Source organism: Pelophylax lessonae (assembly GCF_965119305.1).
Source record: "Pelophylax lessonae genome assembly, chromosome: 4".
NCBI classification, from domain to species: Eukaryota; Metazoa; Chordata; class Amphibia; order Anura; family Ranidae; genus Pelophylax; species Pelophylax lessonae.
Window position 1 is genome coordinate 496,132,935 of NC_138771.1, and position 19,723 is coordinate 496,152,657.

Sequence of the window (19,723 nt, forward strand, 5' to 3'; positions counted from 1 at the left end):
AAAAATTGCAAAGGGACAGGATTTTACATTTTAAATGTAGAAGAGACTCTTGCAGTCACTGTACAGCAGAGTTTAGGCTGAGAGAGGTAGAAGCAGAACCAAGGACCAGTCAGTGCTGCTGCAATGCTCATGGACAGGATTGGTAATGCAGAAGAGACATATGATGTCTCGTCTGCATTAAAGTTACACACCTGTCTGTCCACACGCAGCTCAGTGTAGAAGTTCGGTATTGCTGAAATGTCTGAACTCCCACGTCTGTGCAGAAGAGTCGCCATCTCGGCCAGGGATCAATACCCAGAAGCTGCCAGGCTGAAGATGTCCCGGGGCTCCCCACTGGCCGCTGACGTTGCAGAGCTGAAAAAGAAAATGAGTTTAATTCCTCTTTTAAATATAGGCATATGCCTGCATTTGTGGCGTCCTGAAGCCCCAGCCGGTGCATAATTCTGTCCATAGAACTCTGTTGACAGAATACGTTGTATGCTGGTATACATCTGTAAATGCCAGTAATTGCATTTACAGGCAGACAAGTATGGCTGTAATTTCCCAAATGCAAAGCATCCATTTAAGGACGCATGCACGTGTATATTGTCCTGAAAATGTAACGGGATTAGGTGTCCAAGGCCAATAGTGAAGGCACACTTGGTACAGTTTTGAAACGAGCCAGGGGGGTCGTCAGCAGTAACATCTTCTATGCTTTCACTTGCACAGGATCATTTTACAAAAGACAATCGCTGGATAAGTAATGACAGATTGTTGTCACACAGTGCAGTTTAGAGGCCTCCACCACTGCCTATGTATATACAGTGTCTCCTCATCCCTCAGACAGCCATGTGCTTACTATTGATAAAGAAATTATCCTTTTTAAAGTTGGATGCAGACGATGAGCCGCTCTGATCCCTTCTCCCCCACACCCGCCCTGTGGTTAGCCGCCTCTGCTTGTGTGTTATATTTGTTACTCTTTAGATATTGGCCTAATGAATAGTGGATATTTAGCTCGTCATAGTACAGCAATCAAATCAATCGATATTGTGGCATTTATACAAAAAATCCTTTCAGCTGAGACATCACTGAGCTGATGAGATTAATAGGCTACTTAAGTAGAAATAAATTTCAAAAAAAGGTTTATTATGTAATTAATCTCATTTCAGAAGGTGTGGTGTTTTTTTTTTTTTGTGTGTGGGGGGGTGGAAACACCCATTCCCCCATTCTGCCTGAGTGACCTATATACATTGCAAGGATTTTAGGAAATGTCACTTCACGTTTTTCTTTTCTTTTTTTTTTTTTTTTTTTTTTCAAATTAATTTTTATTGAAGTTTTGCAAACAAAAAAGTATAAAGTACAAACTTGTTAAGACACAAGGATAAGTGTCCAATACAACAGTAGTTTAGACAAACAGTAGTAAAACTACAACAACATTGTCTGATCAGATTCAAAAAGGGGAAAAAAAAGGGAGGGGAAGGAGGTGCTGGATGGGAAGCGATAATTAAGAGAGTGCATACCATTCTGTCCAAATGGACCACATGTGGGCAAATTTGGCGCTGACACCCGCTCTGCAAGCTAGCATAGATTCAAAATAAAAATTTGTGCGGACAATATCAAGAACCTCCGAAAACATTAGGAGCCGTGGTTGTTTTCCACTTTCTAGCAATAAGCAGTCTAGCTGCCAGAAGGACGTGTATAACTACACTACGATATTGTGGCGGGAAGGTTTCAATACCCAAATTTAAAACTTCCAGGGAGGGATTTGGACGGGTCAGGATACCTGTCATATCAGAGATAATACGAAAAATTCCATTCCAAAAACTAGTGAGCGATCTACAAGACCAAAATATGTGATAAATATTGCCTATATGCCCACAGCCCCTCCAACAGTCGGGGGAGGAAGTCCGATAGAACAGGGATAGCCTGTAGGGGGTGAGATACCATCTGAGCGCTATCTTCTGGGTGAGTTCCCAGAAATTAATACATCTCGAGGCTAGGTAGACCGCCCGAAAGGCACATTTCCATTGGTAATCAGTGAATGATTGGCCTAATTCCGACTCCCACTTTAGGAAGGGTTTGGATTTCAGGAAAGAGCACTTGTCTTGGAATAGATTATAGAAGAGGGAAATTCCTTTGTGGGGTGTTGTGGGAGAAGAGAAAAATTCCCACACAGATTTAGGGAGGGATAAAGGAGGGGGTGTCAAAGGGGGCAGAAGGTGGGAAACTTGTAGGAACTTGTAAGCGTCTTGTGGGGAGATATTAAAACGGATCTCAGTTGGTCAAAGGATAGAAGTGATTCCCCCTCGAACAGGTCTGAGATCCAAGTGATGCCCTTATCCTTCCACTGCAGGGGCGCTAGGGAGGGTAGGACATCTGTGAGGGTTTCAATGGGGTAAAGGGATGGCTATTCTATCCTGAGGCATGTCCTGACCTGAGTAAAGACGACGCCAAGCCAACAGTGAGGCCTGCAACATCAAAGGGAGGCCTTTGGTGCTGCTGGGTAGCCATATGTCAGTTAGTAGTAGGGAGCGAAGGGAGGACATGGGACTGAGTGCAGATTCAATGGATACCCAGGGGGAGTTCCCCGGGTGGAACCATGCTCTGAGTTAGGCAAGTATGGATGCATAGTAGTAATCTCCGATGTCTATCATACCCATACCTCCCGCCATCCTATGTTTAATCAGAGTCAATTTAGCACATCGGGGGCGTTTAGCACGCCAAAGATATGCGGAAAGTATGCGATGTAGGCTTTTAAGGTGGGTCGATTTAAGAGGTACAGGGAGGGTCCGAAACAGATACAGTATTCTGGGCAGGAGCAGCATTTTAAAGGATGCAAGCCTTCCTGACCAGGATAGTTCAGTCTTGGACATTGCAGCCGTAGCCGAGGTAAGTTTGGAGATAAGAGGGCCATAATTAGCGTCAGCCAGGTGTTCGGGTTTAGAGGTAAGGTGAAGACCTAGGTACGAGATGGTGGATTGGCTCCAGGTGTAGAGGAAGGCGGCTTGTAGGGTCAGTTTTTGAGTGGTAGGAACACCGAGGTCCAACACTAGGGATTTGGAAAAACTTACCTTGTAGAATGAGACACCACTGAATCGTTGGAGTAGTTCGTGAACATGTGGGAGGGATTTGGTGGGGGAAGTCAAAAAGAGGATAACATCGTCAGCAAAGAGATTCAATTTATGGGACCTTCCATTTAGGGAGAAGCCTGATATTAGAGGGTGGGATCTAACTGCCTCGGCCAAGGGCTCTAGGAGGAGATTGAATATGGCCGGGGACAAGGGACAGCCTTGTCTGGTTCCATTAGTGATCTGAAAAGAACGGGAAAGGACATTATTTGTGTAGACCTGTGCTCGGGGATTTGAATAAAGGGCAAGGATTGCTGATAGTATAGGGCCACCGAAACCGAAGGCCTCCAGAGCCCGAGTCATGTACTCCCAATGAACCCTGTCGAACGCCTTCTCCGCGTCCAAAGAGAGGAGCAGAGAAGGCGTCCGACAGGATCTGGCATAATGAACAAGGTTAATTACCCGCCTAGTAGCATCCGACGCCTGCCTACCCGGCGTGAACCCCGTTTGGTCAGGATTAATTAAGGAGGGTAGGATGGGGAGGAGCCTGGAGGCCAAGAGCTTAGCATATAGTTTGATGTCTGTGTTAAGGAGCGAGATAGGTCTGAAGTTAGGAGGGGAGATCAGCTCTTTGCCTGGTTTGGGAATCCTAACCACGTATGCACTCAACATTTCAGGAGGGAAAGAGGCAGAGGACATAGCGGATGAGAAGACCCTCAATATCGTCTGCGATAGTTCGCTGCCAAATATTTTATAGTAGTCGTTGGTGAGCCCATCAGGGCCAGGGGATTTACCTACTGGTAGAGATGCAATTGCCCGAGAAATTTCCATCGGAGTCATGGGGGCATTCAGGGTCAATAGTTGGTCAGGGGCTAGTGTTGGAAGATTCAAATTCCTAAGGAAGTCACAAATCAGTTCGTTGGTAGGTTGAGGGGTGGAGGGATCCTCGCAGAGATTATATAGGGAACTATAGTCAGTTGCAAAGGAGTCCACAATGTCCTTAGGGTCATACAATTTACTCTTAGTGACCGGGTGGAGCAAGAAGGGGATTTTAGTTTTGCGGCATTGTTCCTTAAGCCTCTGGGCCAGAAGCCTGCCAGCTCTGTTGCCCATAGAGTAGTGGGATCATTTTAATGCAGTAACGTGTTTGGTGTATTGTCCCAGAAGGGAGACTTTCAAATCACAGCGTAGCTGCATAAGTCGGGTAGACAGGGCAGGGTCAGGAGATTGTTTGTTTGTTTATTTTGGAGCTCTAAACATCGAATTTGAGAAAGAAGGTCGTCGACTTCCTTTGTCCTCCGCCTCTTGTCCCTAGCACTTAATTGCAGTAAAACACCTCTGATAAATGCCTTGTGGGCACACCACAGCGAGAAGGGGCTAGAAACTGAAGTACTATTGATATCAAAATATTCCTGCAACCGTTTTTTGATCAGAGGAATATTTTCTGGCTTCTGTAGAATGTGCGAGTTAGCCCGCCAAAGGTACGCAGGACCAGGGGTGCTCCCCTCCACCACCCCTACTGAGACTGGTGCGTGATCCCACTTCACGTTTTCTGTCTGCTCCTGTTCTGATTAAATTCATGCAAGACTTAGGGTCCTTTCACATGGCGGTCCGTATGTCCGTTTTTCATCCCATCCGATTGCGGATAAAAAACGGACATAATGCATGTCAATGGGATTGCGGATGACCATCCGCTGACATCCGATTTGCGTCCTTTTGTGTCCTTTCCTATCAGTTCAGTTTTTTGGAATGCAAGAGAACCCTATTTTTCTTCTGTTTAAAAAAACGGAAAGGACGCAAAAACAGATGTCAGCGGTGTCATCCGCTGACATCCGCAATCCCATTGACATACATTATGTCCGTTTTATCATCCGCAAACGGATGGGATGATAAACGGACATATGGACCGGACACTCCAATGTGTCATCCGTGTCCGTAAAAAAAAAAAAAAAAAAAAAAAAAAAAAGTGCCTAAACGGATTAAACGGTCTACCCCGTGTAAAAGGACCCTTACCATAGCCCTTACCAAATTCACTGGTTCAGGAAGATCTCCCTACATTATCACCACCTGACAAGTCTGTGTAGCAGTCGCAGCATTGCTTTAAATATGTAAAAGATCTTAGACTGTATCTGGTCAAAAATAATCTTGTGTACAGGGGATACCTTTTATGTGACTCTAAGCTCTGTTACGATTCCTAAGACTAGTGTTTCAATCACAGGGGCAGGAAGTATGATTTACTCTCTGTGAAAGTTTAAGACAAAATTAGCATATTTCAGGGGGTAATGACAAACATGGCTGTTGAACTCAACAAGTAGAAGAAGGGGCTGTTATACAAGTAACTAGGAGCTCCACTGTCATAATAGTGAATGAACCTTACAAATGTTTTATTTTTTATTTTTTTCATGTTTGACTCCTATCTGTTTAGAATGAGTAGTATATCAATGGCATTAATAGACACCAATACTGCTTAGTTTAGTTTGTCTGTAAAGGTGAACTCTACATAGATATAAAAGACACAAATGACTGCAAATTGCAGCCAGTATAAATTAAAAAAAAAAAAAAAAAAATTACTATAAGCCTCTTGCAGTCACTGTATAGCAGAGTTTAGGCTCCGTTCACATGTAGGCGTTTTGGGGAGTTTTTCTGCTCTAGGATCAGCTCTCGAAACGCCCAACAAGACAAATCCTATTCATTTCAATGGCCCCTGTTCACGTCTGAGCGTTTTGACGCTGTGAGCAAAACGCCCAACGCTCAAAAAAGTACATGAGCTTCTTTTTGGGTAGATTACAGGCATTTACCATTGGTCTCTATTCAATCTAAAAACGCCTGCACAAAAAACGCCTGTAAAACACCTGCAAAAACGCCCATAAAAACGCCTGTAATAGCAACGCCAAGATGTGAACGTAGCCTTAGGCTGGGAGAGGGGAAAGCAGCACCAAAGGCACAGTGTAGAATTTTGGTATTGCTGAAATGTCTGAACTCCCATGCCTGTGCAGAAGTGACGTCATCTCGGCCCGGCCAATGGAAAAGGCCAGGGCTAGGTAGATATAAAAGACACAAATAAAATAAATGCAAATTGCAACCAATATAAAAAAAAAAAAAAGTATATATAACCTGCTATAAGCCTCTTGCAGTCACTGTACAACCGAGCTTAGGCTGAGTGAGGGGAAGCAGGGGGCACTCAGTGGTGTTGCAATGCTCCCATTATAACGGACATGCTAATAGGAGAGAGCAGAGTGACCGAGATTAGCTCATCGGTCTACTTATTCTTTTACTATCCAGTAACAGGCTGGGGGGTGGGAGAGACAAAACCTGTGAGGCCCCTTTTACATGGGGCAGACTCCACTGCAATCGGCAATGGATCTGTGCGCTGATCGGAGCATAACAGGAGGAGGACATATCCATGTCCACTCAGTATCCGCAGAATCCGCTGTACTCCATGGGCGGCCAGGAGTAAACAGACTCCTCTCTCTGCAAGTGTAAATGGACACAAGCCTGCCTATAGGGACGAATGGGCCTTCTGATTAGGCCCGTCTGAAAAATTGACAGGCGGACCTCATCGGTAAGCCCGTCTGAAAGGGACCTAAAGCAGGCCATAGACGGTGCAGATTATGGCCATCCTAAGTGTTCATGGACTGCAGCAGAGAAAAATCCAGTCTCCTGCCCAGTCAGAGGACTATGCTGTGAGCAGAGCTGTTTAAATCTCAGGACTGCATTGACAGAAATACAGATATTTGGCAGATTAAACAGCTCTTGTATATATTTAATCTGTGTATTTGTTTATTATTCTGAGCAGAAAATCAGCTTGGTTTTTAGTACAGGGACTGCTCCTGGGAGATGGACGCCCACTGACAGCAGCAGAACCGCCCCAACTAGGGATCCACCAGCTGCTGTGCGGAGTTACAGCTATAATTACTGAAAGCAAGAATTAAGTATAGGGGAATACACCAAGACACTTGTCCTATGGGGCTCAAAATCATTATCAAGTATCTGAGAATGCGGAACCCGTGTCACTTAATACAATACACTCACAGGGATTTTACAGACCTACAATAAATTGCTACTTTAAAGGCAAACTGACATTTTACAGTTTTCTTTAGCTGTACAGTTTATGTAAAAGGATCAGATTAAAGTGGGCATTTCAGTATTAAATCTACATGAATAAATTCCTGACATGTGAAAACATACATTAACTTTATCATTTTTCAGAAAGCTTCACCTTTTATCATTAAAGATCTGTCCTAAAGAGGAGCTCCAGGCTCCTTCAGAAAAAAGTAAAAGTCAGCAGCTAAAAATACTGTAACTGCTGGCTTAATTTAAGGACACTTACCAGGGGTCCAGCGATCTCCGCACTCGAGCTGATTCTTCAATTGGTTTTGGGTGCAGGCACTGGCATCTCTAGTAACGGAGACCGTAAATGAAGCCTTGCGACTTCACAGCCTTTTTTCGACTGCACAAGCGTGATTTGCGCTGTGCCTTGCGAATGGCCCCGTAGCCCTTTAGGACCTGTGATGTGTCCCAGAAGACTGCGGAAGAAAGACTGCGGGGAAACTGTCAAAACCAGGTACCCACTGCACCCCCCCCCAAAAAAAAAAGTGGCAGTGGAGAGAGGGAGGGAGCAAAGAAATGGAACCTCCCCCTTTTCGGGTGGAGCCCTGCTTTGGGGTCCAGTATAATGACTATGCCTAGGTTGTAGTCAGTCTGCTGCAGGCAGGAGGAAGCATTCACTTAGTCTCCCTATCCCCACTGATCAGACTGCAACATTGTATTTTTGTAGCAAATCGCAAGGTGAGAGGCTGCAGTATGAGCAGAACTGTGTAAACACAGCCAAGAACTGCACAGGTACCAGATAATCCGCTTGTTACAAATGCAGAGACTTGTATTCATTCTTAGTACTGCATAGTGATTGTCCTTCACTATTCCTTTCTCAGTGATGAGTAAGGCTGCCCATAGATGGGCTGATCGCAAAAAGAAATTAGTCGGACAGACAAACAGACTCCCTTCTGATTCCACACAAGCGAGGTGGATGGAAGAATCCTTCCCATTGCGCTATTGTTTTCGGACAGTGGGGACTCAACCGCTGTTAGAATACACTTATTAGTACTGCAGCCACTGATCAAAAGAAAAATTTTGAACATTCCCATTTGACAAAAGTTGATCATTAGATCGACTTTTGTCAAGCAGGAATGGCCATAGATGGATCAAAATTCTGCCCGTTATTGCCGAACTGACCAAATTTCGATCCATCTCTGGCCAGCTCTAGACTGGTTGAATAGAATAGACTTGTAGTTGTTGGTCAGGCTTGTTCTGAAATCCAGAGCATCTAGTGAGAACATCCACAAAGTATACTGTCGCCAAAATATGATACAGCAAAGACTTGCATAATTTAGAAAAGTTTTTGAACATTCCGTTCAAGCAAGCATTAAAAAAAAAGAAAAAAAAAAAAGTTTATTTACACCATGGAAGAGCAATTTAATGAGCTCAAATGTGCATGCATTGGAAAAAAATATATATTTGAATAAATGAAGCTACCTCTTTCTAGAAAGCAGGATGATTCACTATTAAAAGGATCTTCTTAGTACGTACAGTATATGTCAAAGTCCTACAGTGTGACAGAATTTAATCGGTTTGCTCTTTTGTACTTGGCACGTTGGAGAGGCCCGAGTGCTTTTATTTATTTTTATAGGTTGATGTGAAAATTGCTGTGAGGTGTCTTGGGGGGGAAATAATGTACAGAATCGTACATTGTATAACACTTAGAGGTCTATTTATAAAGCCGTGAATGTGCCTTTTAACAAACATTCACTAGTGGAGAATCATTTAAAACACAAGAACCGAGAAGATTCACCTGCAGAGACTATTTTCGAAATGTCAGATTTATTTCTGTATGAATACGCCCCTGTAGATTTAAGGCTCCATGTACACGGGACGCTGGAAATGGCCGTTTAGGAGCAGTTGGGCGTTTTTTTCAGAAGCCCCTGAACCCATCTACATTTTATCTTATCTGTCCATGTACACCAGGTCGTTTACAGTCATTTGCAGGCAGTTGCGTTCAGGGACTGTTTTTAGAACGCAATTATTTGCGTTCAAACGTGTGTTTCCCGGCGTTTCAAACACACAAACGCGTCCGAACGCATCTGAACGCGATGACCCGCGTTTAGCGTTCGCGTTTTTCCATTTTAAAGGGGAATAATTTTTTTGACCTCTAGGAACGCTTCTAAACGCAAACGCCCGCAAACGCTGCTAAACGCCCGCTAAACGCGGGTACAAACGCGACCGAACGGACGACCTATGGTGCAGCGACTCTGCTCCCACTTTCCTGCTTCCCGTCCTCCTCCTGACCCCCATTCCAAGTTGAAGCCCTGCTCCAGGTACTCTCTACTTACTGGCTGAATCCCGGTTGCTGACCTGGCCAGCAGGGGGAGCTGGGACAGCTTGGTCGGGGCTGGCCGGGGGAGAAGAGTCTCCAGTGGGGCAAGGAACCACCCTCTGCTCAGACACAGTTTACACTATCCTTGCTTGGGGGGGGGGAGGCCTGCGTTCTGTCCTTGTCTTCAACCTGCACTCAGTAGGGTCAATGAGGGACTTTTTACTTTTCTTCACCAGCAATTCTTTTAGGCATGTCTGTGGCAGAAGCAGTGCAGCCTCTTTTACGGGGCATCAGAGCGGCCAAGGGGGCCAATGCCCCCCTGCCCCCTGGCCCAGTCCTCCCCTGGTGAAACCTGTCCTGTTAAACCGCTGTATGGTCTTGGCCACCGTTCTGCAGCTCAGTTTCATCATCTTGGCAATCTTCTTATAGCCTAGGCCATCTTTATGTAGAGCAACAATTCTTTTTTTAGATCCTCCGAGTTCTTTGCCATGAGGTCCCATGTTGACTTTCCAGTGACCAGTATGAGAGAGTGATAACACCAAATTAAACACACCTGCTCCTCATTCAGACCTGAGACCTTGTAACACTAATGAGTCAAATGACACCGGGGAGGGAAAATGGCTAATTGGGCCCAATTTGGACATGATAACTTAGAGGTGTACTCACTTTTGTTGTCAGCTGTTTAGACATTAATGGCTGTGTGTTGAGTTATTTTGAGGGGACAGCAAATTTACACTGTTATACAAGCTGTACACTCACTACTTTTCATTGTAGCAAAGTATAATTTCTTCAATGTTGTCACATGAAAATATATTAAAATATTTACAAAAATGTGAGAGGGGTGTACTCACTTTTGTGAGATACTGTGTGGGTGTATATAATATGTAATATATTTTGGTAATCATTTTTGCCCAGAGATGGAATTTACAGCTAATGGGGGCTCAGCAGTGCTGACTGCATAATCATTCATTCAGTGCAGATATTGTACAGGAATTTATCTGCTTCTAAAACAGCATCTGGGTGCACCATTTTGAAGTAACAGACCTCCTAAATGTTAAAGGTGGGGTCTGGTTGCATCACTCTCTGGTGTCTTCAGTTCTCTCCGCTATGGTTTTTCTTTCAGTTGTTTTTTTTTTCTTTATTGATTTATTGACGCTTAGACATATGAAATGAGTCATACTTTGATAAAAAAAAAAAATAATACATAAGGTTCAAGAAGGATTCCATAGCTCAGTATATGTTGTCTACAGTAAAGCATGACATTAATACACAAGTAAAGTTTCGTGGAGCCAAATTTGCATAGTCAAAACTGCATAGTAGATTTATGTATACATAACATTAAGGCTCGGTTCATACTGGGGCGACTTGTCAGGTGACTTAGTCGTGCTCCATTTAGTGCAATAGAACTGTTGTAATCGGAGCGACTCAAGTCGCTCCGACTACTTTTAGGCGACTTCAGAGCGGCCTGCATTGATTTCTATTAAAGAAGTCATTTGCAAGCTGCTTGGAAGCCACCCCAGTGTGAACAAAGCCTCAAGGAAAATAAAAATAATAACCATGACCATAACAAAAACCAAGTATCATTTTACAGAGAGATACTTTAAAAACCACCAGTAAATAGATTTGTATGCAGTTTCTGTTAGTCCTCAACTGGGAAACGTAAAACCCAATTAGTCCCAAATTAATGTGAAAGTACCGAAGGTGTTGGAGGTAGCAGCAAAATATTCTTCATATAAGTGTTGTGTCTTGACTCTATATAATACCTCAGTGACAATAGGGGCCATTTTTGTTTTCCATTTTGTGGTAAATAGTCAGACGTGCTGCAATAAGTAGATGAGTAATAAGAGCTCTTAATTGTGTAGGTACTAGAGGTCTTGGGGAATTCTCTTTTGTATTGATTAAGGCAGTAAAACCAAGACAGGCCTTTAGGTTTGTTAAAGCCATTCAGTAAGTACCATGTCTCCTTGTGGACTTTGAAACGTATTGCTGGGTAATTAGTATGGAAGTGAAGCAATAAAATATGTGCATAAGAAAGAGGCTCGGGTTGTATGCCAGAATAATACTTCACAATGTAGTGGGATATTGGCACAGGTCATAGTGGACACTGGGGGTGTCGTATTATGAAGTTTGTCCCATACAAAAAGAGTAGCTTCAAAAGATGGGAAATGCATCAATTTAACTAACAATATTGAGGACAGATCTCTATGACCAAACACAACTTTCTCAATATGTAGCCAGAGTTTTTCAGACTTTGGATCAAACCAGGCCTTAATTTGGTCCAGAAGTGCCGCATAATAATACTTTTGTATAGCAGGAAAGCTCACATTTCCTTTGTCTGTTTTAGTAACCTCAGGAAAGATAATTTAGCAATCCCTCCCCTCCACAAAAATTGTCTAGTTTTTCAGTTAAGGTAAAGAAGGTCTCCAGCAAACATATCTGTATTTTTTAAAATAGTATATATGTTTAAGCAAAAGAAGCATTTTCAAGGCCGCTTTCCCTATCCAAAATCGCACATGAGTGGAAATATGTTTTAAGTCTTTCCGTATTACATCCAACAGGCTAAGAAAATTTGATTCACAAGTGGCAAATGTCGGGTAAGATAAAGTAACCACTAGATATGGGAGTTTTAGTAGCCCACTGAAACAGGAATCCTGGTTTGAGTTGTACTACTAGTTGTTACTAGTTTCTCTGGGACTCCCATCCCGCTATGGTTTTCTTCCTAGGTTTCAACCTTAAAATGTTCCCACTCTGCTGCCGTTTTTTAAGCCCTGGTCTGCAGTCATTTTACTTTCTACACTGTAGATTGCAGACAAACAGAATGTACACAAAGCAATAGGTTCTGTGATGACCGCTATCAAAGTTCAGGGAAAGGAAACTTAGAGGTAAGAGGTTATGTCTGCAAAGTTTCTTGGTGTACTGCATGTAATAGAAAGGCAAAGGTGTTTTAGAAGTACGGTAAAACCTTGGATTACAAGCATAATTCATTGCGGAAACATGCTTGTAATCCAAAGCACTCTTATATTAAAGCATATTTCCCCATAAGAAATAATGGAAACTCAGATGGTTCGTTCCACAACCATTTATTCATAAGTCCTTCAGTTTTTTAGTACATATAAAAAGATTATAGCAATGTAATAGGTTGTGTAACCACAAAATGTCCATCCGCTAATGGCAGCCTCCACAAGGGGATTAGAAGCAAAATCCAGCAGGAGCTACAGAGTATAAAAGAGCAGAGAGGCGCCTCTAAGTGTAGCAATATGGTTTACTTTTAATGAAGGTTCAACACTTAGCAACTCACATGGTTGATGAATAAAAGAGGCACATCTAAGTATGGAGGCATCTGGGGTAAAGCTATCCCCACAGACAGGCGTCCTCACCGGCGGCTCTCACCACCATCAGTCTGCAATCGAAGACTACCGTGCAGTAGTGTGATCTAAAAGAGAGGCTTGAATCGCTTGTGGAGCGCAGCGTGGGAGGGATGACGTCGGTGACACTGCGGAGGATGGTCTATGTGGACAGCTTTACTCCGGATGCCTGCATACTTAGATTTGTCTGTTTTTAATCATCAACCATTTGAGTTGCTAAATATATCATCATTAAATGTAACCATATTACTACACCTACAGGCACCTCTCTTCTCTTATATACTTGTAGTTGTGACATCATGTTACTTGTAGATCAAGACATCGCTTGTTTATCCAGTCACAATTTTTTTTTACAAAACTTTTGCTTGTCTTGCAAAACACTCTCAATCCAAGGTTTTACTGTACTTGTATCATTTGAGCGCTACTAAAGGATCTTATATGGCAATCTAAACAAGTCCCCAATCCAGTTACTATGTGATACACAAGCTTTAAAAAGTAAACCAAAAACTTAATTTAACTTCCCTTTCTGAGCCATACCCTCCTTTATTTGTGTCTAACATGTTCTCCCTCTCAGACACTGCATCTCGCAAAGAGAAGCTTTCAGCAACAGAGGCAGTGCTGTCAATCCAGAAAGCGGTGGGAGTGGTGGTGGATTACATGTAACCAGGTGTTGATTAGCAAGCTACAGTGAGAATCAGCAGTGAGAATACTGATAGCCAAACCTTCTGCAGCATCTTCTCATTTCATGAGGGTGACAACTCTACTCTCAATCCAGGAGCAGTGCAGCATTGTTGTCACATTACAGAAAGCTGCATTAAACTAACTTGAATAGCAGGCTTAACCGGTATTGGTTGGACTTTGCAGGTGAAAAAAAAGAAAAACTTGTAGATGGAATTATTATTGAATTCTGAAGCATATATATATTTTTCTACCGTAACAAATATCCCCTGCCACATATGGGTATCTTTAGCAATATTAAATCGTGCAAGTTTAGATACCTTATTTTCTGTTATTTGCATATAATTATGGCCTTTGCTAACAGCACAGCCACCAGCAGGACTCAGAAGCCACGAGGCGCAGAGACAGCTCACACAATTGTAGAAAAAACGAAAACCATGGAGATCTGCTGAAGATGGAAGCAATTTCTAACTGGCTTCTCGATTTTTCTGCTTTGACAAATACCCAGCATCCTCCAATTGCCAAAGGGTTTTTTTTTTTTTCTTTACACGTGTAATTAACTGCCTTCTAAACTCTCTTTACATGCGCAGCAATAATTGGGGCATGTCAGGGAGGAGATTGTTGGACAATAGGAAGGAAACAACTGTGGAAACTCAAGCTGCAATCTTTAACGTAATTGTGCTGATGGTATGGGATATGTAACAAAAAAAAGATTCAAGTAATTGATTTGCCAGTTATTCACTGCCCTATTGCAGCTGAGCGTATGATGAACTTACATTTTATTGTAGGCCTATTGCCCAACATCTTATTTTTTGTTCTTGGATATTCCAGATCTCCATAACCTCCACTGTAAACCTTTCATCAGTGTTGTGTAATAAGATGACATATAGTAACACAAAGAATATGATCTAAAAAAGCATACATTGAAATATCCTAATTAGAACAGTATATAATATGTGCTTTTAATTTATTTTTTTTTAAAGATCTTTTAATACCTTTATTTTGTGTCCACTTTTCTCTCCACTTTTCTCTATCGTTCATTGACAGACACAGTCTCTGTTCTTCTTAACAGTAGGGTTATACTGCCCCCTACAGGAGTAGGACACTAGGCAGAAAAAATGGTTCTGGTTTAACCTATGGGCAGTCCCAGGAGGTAAACTCCCTCTCTCTGCTATAGGATGTCAGTTTTTTCTGCCTAGTCAGGAGCAAGGAACCAGTTCCTTGCTGGGATCTCTGGTCCTGGCAAAAGTTGTTTTTTTTTTTTTTTTTTCCTGTGAGCCCTACAATCAACTAAGCCAGACTGGGCGACGGGCTGGATATATAGATCCAGTGTAGAAAAAAATTGGTGAACCAACAAAACTACGCAAATGAATGTGATATAAAATTAAATAAACACTAATCATAAATGTGATTTACGTGAAATCTCTTCCACTATGCAAGCTGCCACATAAACGTAAATAACGTGCTAAATGAGAAAGTGAAAAATTGTAGCGCTCAACAATTAGATATAAATCACAATTAAATTCCAATGTGCAAAAATCGTGCAAAGAAATAAAGTCTCTAATGTCCAAATTAGTAAAGTATATCTCATTTAATAGGATGAAATTCTGGTAATTTAATATTTATTTATCATTGATTTTAATATGTAGATTTTAATATGTATATTTATGATATTTCCAATTCACTTCCTAAATTGAACTATATGGCTTCTGGTTAAAATATTTATTGCTTTTTAAGAATAAAAATGCAGTGCATTAATGCTTGCGTTGAATAGCAGTATATAACGTTAATGCCAGCACCAAATATCTGAATATACAAATAGAAAATGACCTCAGTGAGTATCCGTAACATGGGGGTTGAACTAAACAAGCCGTGAGGTTTGGGCGGTTCAGAAAATCTAAACAAGGAAGTGATTGGGTATCTGCGGTTCATGATCTCCATAAATACAACGTGGTAAGGTACGGTCACATGATCCCCTGATGACGTCAGAGTTGACTGACGAATCGTACGTCAGGAACGTGAGACTGTACACTTCCGGGTCTAAGGAGCGCAAGCGTGGAGCGGCGTCTCCTATCCCCAGCAATTGACTCTGATTTTAAGGCGTTTATCTACTTGGATTGTAGTACAGTAAGTGCATTTTATCTCAATAAAATGATCCTCAATGAGTAATACTGCACCATGAGAGCCTGTCTTGTCATTTCCCCTATTTATGACTTGGTTCCTGAATGCTCCATCGTTTTGGCTTTACACTCATGCCTGTGAGAAAGTGGGATGTACAAGCTCGAATTGATGTGGATTATTAAGCGTGTCTGACCCCCTATAATCAAGGGGTCCAGTGGTTCTGGTAAGCGGTACCTTTACATTTCACTGGGTGATCGTGTGGAGGTGAAGGCTGTTCTAAGAATCACTCCTATCAAGTCTATATTTCTAATATTGGCTGTTTATTTAACCCAATTGATTTGGACATTAGAGACTTTATTTCTTTGCACGATTTTTGCACATTGGAATTTAATTGTGATTTTATATCTAATATAGATCCAGTGGTCACCCCAGCCCCCCAGCTCCGCAGTCGGTCGGTCGCGACATAGCCCCAACGGATGGGTACTGACCCTGCAAGCTAAATGTCTCACCAGGTCACATACGATCTAGTCTAGGCCCATGTCACAGCGTTCCTATTGGCCGACAGCCTCCCCACTTCAGTGGAGAAGAGTTCTGTTAGGAGATGGCGCCGCCGGTTCCAGGTATGGGTATAGTAAGTAATTGTTCTCCCCCTGGTGGGTTTTGCGGTGAATGCGGGCCCCTCCTTAGGACGGTTGGACCCCTGGGTTCCCCTCTGTCCTGTCACGCACCCCCTCTTACCTGTCCTCGCCTCCCCTCACTTACTGGGGCTATGGGACTCTTGAAGCTACCCCGGGGGTTGGGACCGGGCGTCATCCTGACGGTGGGGGTGGGGAGTGCGCCGTCAGCGACCGGACAATTGATCGTGCTGGGGGAACTCGTCTGTCACTACCAGAGCCCCCCATCCTGTCGATCCCATCCAGGAGGCTGGGGAGTCCCCTCGGGGGGCTCCCAGAAGTTCTGCCGGGCTGCCATTTTCTTGTAGCACATGTGCTAAGATTGGCGGCCATGTTTGTGTAGCCTGGCGGCCATTTTGCGGTATATTCCCATTGAAAATCAATGGCGGCCATGTTTTTTGAGTCCCTAGAGGCATTTTTTTGGCGGTGAAGCCCCTGACACTCTGGTTTCCTTCTGCACGCAGATCGCTGCAGACACGTGTTGTACAAACACCCTGGGCCTTCCTGGTGCATCTCTGGTGCGGGTGGTGAGTCTGGGGTAGGGCTGAACGATAGTCGATGTGATATCGACTATCGTTCTGCGGGCGTGGGCAATATTTATATCGCCGAAGACACGATTATTTAGCATTAGGCAGGGAGAAGTCGGGACTCGGGGGGGAGGAGGAGGACTCGCAGTGATTTCAGCCGACACATCCGTCCCACACGTTCAGCGGTGAGCAGCGTGCCGTGAGCAGCTGCACAGCTAACCAATCACACGTGCCTGCACACCTGATTGGTTGTCCGTGTAGCTACTCACGTGATTGGTTCGCTGGGCCACGCTCACCGCTCGGTCAAGAGAACTAGCTCCAGGGCGGCAGACTGAACGTGTGGGACAGATGTCATGTCGGGCTGTGTTCTTCTACCTCCTACCACCACTGTGAGTCCCGACTCTGCCTAATCCACACTGTCAGTGTATTCCACCCAGTTCAATATCGCGATATATATCGTTGAAAAACAAATATCGCAATGTACTTTTTTTCCCAATATCGTGCATACCTAGTCTGGGGGTCTCTCTCTGCTGGGGGTCTTCAGTGTTTTGTGCTTGACCCTTTGGGGGGCGCTATAGCGTAATGGGATGTTCCAGTGTTTTTTCTTTTCAAATTTTTACCTGCGGGTTCCCCTGGTGCGATATGGACCCTGTGGGACACGTTTCCCTACCTGACCCAGAGGCAGCAGGGTCCTGGAATCTTTTGTGTCCTGGGTGGAGGTGGCCTTTAAGGGGCGAAGTGCCAAAAAAAATGCCCCCCTGCCTCAACTGATGTGTCCGATTTCTAAATCGGATTCAACCACCGCAGACGTGGGTCTCCCTGCTGGGTCTACTACCTCGCGCCCGGTTTCCTCTGATAGAGAGGATGACATCTCTCCCTCCGCCACCGTGCGAGAAAAGGTGCTGGAGGACGCCCTGGTTTTATCTGTGCGTGAGACCCTAAAAATGGAGAACGCGACTGAGGCGCAGGTTACTTTTGGCACTCACAAGCCATCCAGAGCGGCAAAGGTTTTTCCCTTTCCCGCGTATTTTGACAACATGGTAAAAAAAAGAGTGGGACCGCCCAAAGCGTCCCCCTGGGGTGCCTAAGCAGATTGCTAGATACTACCCCTTTGAGGAGTCCCCTATTAAAAAGTGAACTGTGCCACCGATGGTGGACCCTCCGATCTCCAGATTGAATAAAGCTACCATGATTCCAGTGGAGGATTCCCTGTTCTTTAAGGATCCGGCGGATAGAAAGGCGGAGTCTGTGGCCCGCAATATGTACTCCCTGGCGGGGTCTGCACTAAGACCAGTGTTTACTGTTGCCCTTGTGTCTCAAACCTTGACTGAATGGGCTAAGTTACTATGCCGTGACCTGAAGGGGGAACAACTACACCCTGCCTTTGCGGAACTGGCAGACCAGTTGGTTCAGGGATTGCAATTTCTTTGCGATACCTTGCTGGATGCGGCTGCACTCTATATAGCCCTACTGTTGGTTTTGGCAGTGGTCATCCGGGGCATACTTTGGTTAAAATGCTGGTCTGCGGATCGGACCTCAAAGAAGGCCTTGTCTGATCTACCTTTTCAAGGTGATCGCCTGTTTGGGGATACCCTTGATGACATTATCAAAGGTCTTACAGGGGGTAAGAGTACCTTTCTCCCACAGGCTAACAAGGGTAAGGACCCTCGTCGTAGACGGAGTCCCTCCTTTTCAGCACACAAGTTTTTTTTTTTTTGTCCCTCAGGGTCATTTGAAAAGGGATCGTCCTTCAAGGCCCCCTTGGGTGGCTCCAAGTGACCCTGGTCTGGCAAACAGAAACCGGGTTTCTCCAGACCTGCGGATAAGACCCCTTCGGCCTGGAGGTGCGCCCTCACCCATATCTGGGGTGGGAGGACATATTTGCTTGTTCCTGGACCTGTGGCTATCCTGGATACAAAACAAATGGTTTCACGAGGTCATACGGTCTGGTTACAAGATCGTGTTTCGTTACGTCCCTCTGGTAAGGTTCTTCCCTTCTAATGTGCGACTGTCCCCGGACCGCTTACAGGCACTCTTTGGGGCGGTACAGGACCTGTAACAACAATAGTAATAGTTCTATATTTGGAACGCTTTCAGGGCTTTTACTGAAACCTGTTTACGGTCCCCAGAGAGGAAGGCATGGTGTGTCCGATTCTGGACCTAAAGGCACTGAATTGCTATGTGAGAGTTCAAAAATTCAAGATGGGAGTCCGTTCGCATAGTGGTGGCTTCCCTGCGTCAGAGGGATTTCATGGCCTCCATAGACATCAAAGATGCCTACCTTCACATCCCAATATGTGCAGGACATCAATGGTTTCTGCGTTTTTGCCATGGGAAAGGATCACTATCAGTTTGTGGTGTTACCCTTTGATCTCGCCTCTGCTGCTCGGGTCTTCACAAAGGTGTTGGCTCCAGTTCTGGCGTTGTTACGCCAGCTGGGGATAGCGGTACTGGGTTACCTGGACGATCTGCTTCTCCGTGCAGAGTTTCCCACGGTGCTGGTGACAAACTTAGCGGTCACCATGAGAAGTCTGGAGGAGCTTTGTCCGGATCCGCCCTTCCTTCCGAAGGTGGTTTCCAGTTTCCACTTAAATTAGGACATTGTGCTACCTTGTGTTCCAAGCCTAAACAACCTAAGGAAATTGCACTACATACTGTGGTTGAGGCAATCGGGGTGTACTTGGCAACTACTGAATCTTTTCAAAAGTCAGATTTGCTCTTTCTACTCACGGATGGACCAAAGAAAGGGCTGCCTGCGTCTGCTACGACTATTTCCAGATGGATTAGGCAGACAGTTGTGGAGGCTTATTCAATTTAAGGGTCAATTTCCACCTTTCCCTATTAAGGCGCAGTCTACTCGGGCGCTTAGTGCTTCCTGGGCCTTTCGCCATGAGGCATCTGTGGTTAAGGTTTGCAAGGCAGCTACCTGGTCGTCTGTTCA

The 19,723-nt window shown here is 44.2% G+C and overlaps 1 protein-coding gene across 2 annotated transcripts in view; it reads left to right on the forward strand.

Moving 5' to 3' along the window:
* The window catches only part of DCP1B (decapping mRNA 1B), an 83,814-nt gene that overhangs the window by 14,481 nt on the left and 49,610 nt on the right, over window positions 1-19,723 (forward strand). The window lies entirely within an intron of this gene.